This window comes from Colobus angolensis, unplaced genomic scaffold (assembly GCF_000951035.1).
Source record: "Colobus angolensis palliatus isolate OR3802 unplaced genomic scaffold, Cang.pa_1.0 Scaffold44, whole genome shotgun sequence".
Taxonomy (NCBI): Eukaryota; Metazoa; Chordata; class Mammalia; order Primates; family Cercopithecidae; genus Colobus; species Colobus angolensis.
Window position 1 is genome coordinate 3085260 of NW_012117821.1, and position 5455 is coordinate 3090714.

The window sequence follows — 5455 nt, forward strand, 5'->3', positions numbered from 1 at the left end:
AAGTTTCATTTTTATTTTTATTTTTTTTGAGACAGAGTCTCACTCTGTCACCCAGGCTGGAGTGCAGTGGTGCGATCTCACCTCACTGCAACCTCCACTTTCCAGGTTCAAGTGATACTCACTCCTTAGCCTCCCAAGTAGCTGGAATTACAGGCACCTGCCACCACACTGGGCTAACTTTTTGTATTTATAGTAGAGACGGGGTTTTGCCATGTTGCCCAGGTTGGTCTCGAACTCCTGACCTCAGGTGATCCACCCGCCTTGGTCTCTCAAACTGATGGGATTACAGGCATGAGCCACCATGCCTGGTCCCCAAAATTTTTTTTTAAAGAAGTCGTCTTGCTCTGTGACCCAGGCTGGAGTGCAGTAATGTGATCATGGCTCGCTGCAGCCTTGACCTGAGCTCAAATGATCTGCCTGCCTCGGACTCCCAAAGTACTGGGATTACAGGCATGCGCCATCGTGCCCAGCCAGAAGTTTCATTTTTAATGAAGTCCAGCAGATCTGTTTTTTTCTTTCATAGATGGTGCCTTTGGTGTTGTATCTAAGAAGTCATCGCCAAACCCAAGGGCCCCTGTTTTTTTTTTTTCCTAAGTTATCTTCTAGTTTCAAGTTTTGCATTTAGGTGGATGATCCACTTTGAGGTAATTTTTGTGAAGGATGTGAGGTCTGTGTCTGGAGTCATTATTTCTCATGTTGATATTCAGGGCTGGCCCCTCTTCTGAAACACAAAAGGTCCTGGATGGAGCAGTTTTTGTGCCCACTGGTGCCACCAGCCAAGCTTGGGATGCAGAGGAGTCCTGGCTGTATCCTCCGCTGGGTAAGGGGGCATGGGGCAGGGGTGTGGCCAGACACCTCGGGCACCAGACGACCTTCCCCCGCTGTCCTCAGGCAGTGGCCTTGGGAGGACAAGGTTTCCAGCGAAGGCATGGCTCTGAAGAGGACTTGGTCTGAGTGAGCTGGAGGTCATCAGCTCAGGGCTCAAGGTCAGGCTGACCATTGATGACCCTCAATGTGCTCCAGGTCTTCCTGCCCTCCTACAGCCCTGGCTGGAGGCTGCTTGGATGCAAATACTCCTCAGGCCCCCCCTCTGCAGGCACCAGCTCAGTGGACCGGCCTTCAGCAGGGGGTCCTCCTCCTGCCGCAAAGACCATGCAGACCGCCCTCCTGCTGCCTGAATGCCACCCTCTGGCTTCTTTATTTCTTGGAAGAAATGCCCCCTGGTTTTGACAAAAACTGTTTTCAAAAGACCCTCACTGCCCAAATAAGCCCAGGCCCAGAGGATTCTCTGAAGGGTCTGGAAATCGGATCCTGGAACCTCTCTTCTTTCTGGAGCTTTCCATGTGGATGTACCTGCTGCAGGGTGTCTGGTGTCTGCCCCTCAAGAGGCCTCTGGCCCCCAAGAGGATTGCCCGGGAAGTCAGCTCCATCACTCCTCCTCAGCATCACCCATTCACACAGTGTTGGGAACAGTGACACACACACACATCAAATGCTTTCATGCCACCCTTTCTTTATTCCTGCTGCCATCCAGGCAGTGGGTTCAGTGGGGTGGACAGACCCGTAGGCTGATGAAGCTGGCTTTTGGGGTCAGGACAGTCTGAAGATTAGGCCATTCTCCAACTTTCCTTTGCATTTCCTGTTGTAGAGGCCAGTCCCAGGCACTGGGGAGACCGGAGGGGTGTGGGGGGCACAGATGTGGACAGCGAAGCCAGTCTGCAGGCTTGGGAAGGCTTCCTGGAGGAAGGTCAGCCGTATGGAGGTTTGCAGGAGAAGGAAGAATCAGCTGTGAGTCTGGGTGAAGGAAGGGGCACCCAGGGAGCGTTTGGGGCATTCCTGGAAGAGAGGCCATCAAGGGCTCGTGTGAGAAGGTGCTGCCCATGTCCTCTTGCCAAGGACCACCAGGGACAACCTGTGCCAGGGCAAGTTGGTTTACCGTTCATGGCAGCAACAGGCAACAGATACCCTGGGGACCCATGGGGTGTCTCTGTGAGAGGGGCTTATAAAGGGCTCATGATAGAATGTGGCTTGTGTTGAGTGATTTTTGGGGGGATTTGAGAAAGTGGGGTTTGCTCTGGGTTGGTGCTGTCAGGATGCAAGCTGACCCCGTGGCCAAGCATCTCAATAAACCTTATCTGCGGGAAGAGGGGAGGAGGGCGAGGCTGCAGCCGTGATCCATAAAGAGGCGGCAGGGCTCAGACCAGCGGGGAGAGGGGGGTTTTGAAGCTTTTCTGATGGGCCCAGAGACCTGGCTTTTGCCTCTGCTCCGATGACATTCTGGGGGGCTGAGTTCTGTCCTTCCCTTCACTGCCCCAGTGTGGCCTTGTCTGAGGCTGGTGCGCTGTGAGACAATTCCTGCTAACGGGAGGGCACAAGGGCAGGGCTGTGGCTCCAGGGAGGGTCTGAGTCACAAGCTGAGGAGCTGGCGGGCAGCGGGAAGCCCCTGTGGGCTGGAGTTGGTCAGAGCTGCGCATGCTCAGAGGAGTCAGAAACCTGCTTTATTCAGGGGTGGAGACCGAGGCCTAGGCCTCTGGAAACCCTGGAACCGAGGCCACACAGATGTTTGGCTTCTGGGAGTTGGAGGGAGAAATGCTCACTGAGGGCCTGTTCAGCTGTAGCAGCCTGGAGTCCCACTCCTGAGGGCCACCGGGTATTCAGCTCTGGGCACCTGCCTGGGTTCAGGCACGCTGGCTCCACTGGGGTCCTCCAGGCTTTAATTTCTACGCTTTTTTTTTCCTTTCCTTTCCTTTTTCTTTTTTTCTATATTTTTTTATTTTTATTTTTATTTATTATTTTTATTTTTTGACAGGGTCTTGCTTTGTCACTCAGGCTGGTGTGCAGTGGCGCCATCTTAGCTCACTGCAGCCTAAACCTCCTGGGTTCAAGCGATCCTCCCGCCTCAGCCTCAAAAGCAGCTGGGACTACAGTCGTGCGCCACCACGCCCGGCTAATTTTTGTATTTTGAATACAAACAGGGTTTCCTCATGTTACCTAGGCAGGTCTCAAACTCCTGAGCTCAAGCGATCCACCTGCCTCGTCCTCCCAAAGTGCTAGGATTACAGGCATGAGTCACTGTGCCTGGCCATTTTCATTTATTTTTAAGTTCTTTTTTAAGGTTAAGAGCACCCAGTCCAAACAGTGTGGTTCTCAGCCCAGCTGGAGTCTCCCGCTCCAGACATTCATGGGCCATGGAGGGCTGGGCTCGGGCCTCTCCTGAGTATGGCCGTGTGGGGGACCCAGGGCGCCAGCCTCACCATAGCCCCCATCAGCCCCTGGCAGGTGTTCCAACGCCAGCTCTGCCACCCCACCTGCCATGTGCCTTGGACCCCTCCCTTCCTCCCTCTTTTTTTCTGTAAAAACCAGAAGTGTTGGGAGGGGAATGGACCACTTTCCTTCAGCACTCACTGAACACTCTGCTTATTGCCTCCTCTTGTTCTCGCTGTTTCCAGGGAGGCAGGGAAGATTTTCTCCATTTTACAGGTGAGAACCCTGAGGCTCTGCAGGATCAATGGTTCGGCACCCAGGGCTGGGTGTGCAGTCTGCACTGTCTCCTGGAAGCAGCTGGTGCTTGGACTGAATTTGCAACAGAACAAGCGAAGCAACTCGTTCACCCCGGCATCCCTGATGTCCTGTTTTGCTCACTTGGAGGGCATTTGGGGGACGTCTCCTCATCCGCTCCAAAGTCCTGCTGGAGGAAGCTGGAGGTGAGCAATGGTCAGCTCCGCCAGGGACCAGGATGGTGGCAGTCTTGACTTGGAGTGTCTGGCAGCAGTTCCCTCCAATTAGCAGGAGAGAGCAGGCACTGCCCACAAGAGCCTCTCGGCAATTAGAAGGTCGTTATCGTGTTTCTTCTCTTAATTACATTTGGGTGAGGCTGTGGCAGCTGCAGCCAGGGAGAATCTCCTGGCCCCTAGGGATGTGTATCCACTCGGAAGAGAAAGAGGGAGGCCTGCGGGCCCAAGCAGAGGGGATTTGCACCGTGATTGTTGCTATGTGACACGGCTGGCCCATGCCTGGCAGGCTGTGGGCTGCACGCGCCTACCCAGAAAGCTGCACTAATGAGGGAGTGTGGTCAGGCACCTCACAGCCACCTGAGTGATGAGCCTTCTGGCTGTGGCTGTGGATCCCCTGGCCAGGGTCATGGCCTGCTGAGCCTCAGAAGTGGCTTTTGTGCCTCTTGGTGATTGATCCTGTTTGCAAACTGGGATCCTCGCCCTGAGCCACCAAGGTGTGATGCTTCCTGGAACAAGCCTTGGGCCTCTCTGGGACATGGTAATGTGTGAAGCAGGATCTCCGGATTCTGTAACATTGTTGATCATGATTAAGACCCCAGAAGGTGTTGATGTCGTCCTTGCATTCACACCTGTCCTTCCAAGGACCCTAAAAGTCAGCATCATTCTTTAGACTTTGTATTAGTCTGTTCTCACTCTGCTAAGAAGACATACCTGAGATTGAGTAATTTATAAAGAAAAAGAGGTTTAATGGACACACGATTCCACATGGCTGCGGAAGCCTCACAATCGTGGCCGGAGGCAAAGGAGGAGCAGAGGCACCTCTTACATGGCGGCAGGCAAGAGAGCGTGTGCAGGGGAACTGCCCTTTATGAAACCATCAGATCTTGTGAGACTTATCCACTACCACGAGAACAGCCTGGAAAAAACCCACCCCCATGATTCAGTGACCTCCCACCGGGCCTCTCCCACGACTCATGGGGATTATGGGAGCTACAATTCAAGATGACATGTGGGTAGGAGCACAGCTAAACCATATCACACTTTGTGGAGAGTGGCCTGCCCAAGGTCACCCAGCTGGTGATTGGTGAGGACGAGAATCAAATCCACATTTTCATGGCTCCTTGTTCTTCCCTCTGTGCCACTGCATGGCTGGTGAAAGAGCCCTACCCTTGGGGGAAGACAGTCTGTTTAGTTCTCAGCCCCCCTATTTACTGCCTGTGGGATCCTGGGAAGGGGAGGCTCTGCCCTGAGAGCCACAGCTGATGCTCCCTGATGAGTGCTGCTCAGGAGCCGATCTGGGGTCTGGTGGGCCACAGTGAAAGATCACATGCAGAAGTGCTTTGCAAACTGCACTCTGCACATGCAGGTGTGTATCAGGACAGAATTGAGAACCCAGACCTCTGACTCACAGGCTTGATCCTGGAGCCCAGGGACACCTTAAGAGATAGTGTGTGGGCCCAGCCTGGGAAAAATGGCCCCCGCCACTCCCTGCCTGACACTATGGGGCATGGATGGAAGCTCTGTGGAGGGCGCCTGGGAACACTAAACCCCCCACCTACCTGTCATCTCATATGATCACCCTGACCCCCAGAAAGTTCCAGTGCTGTTCTCATTTTAAGATGTAGATGGCCGGGAGCGGTGGCTCAAGCCTGTAATCCCAGCACTTTGGGAGGCCGAGATGGGCGGATCACGAGGTCAGGAGATCGAGACCATCCTGGCTA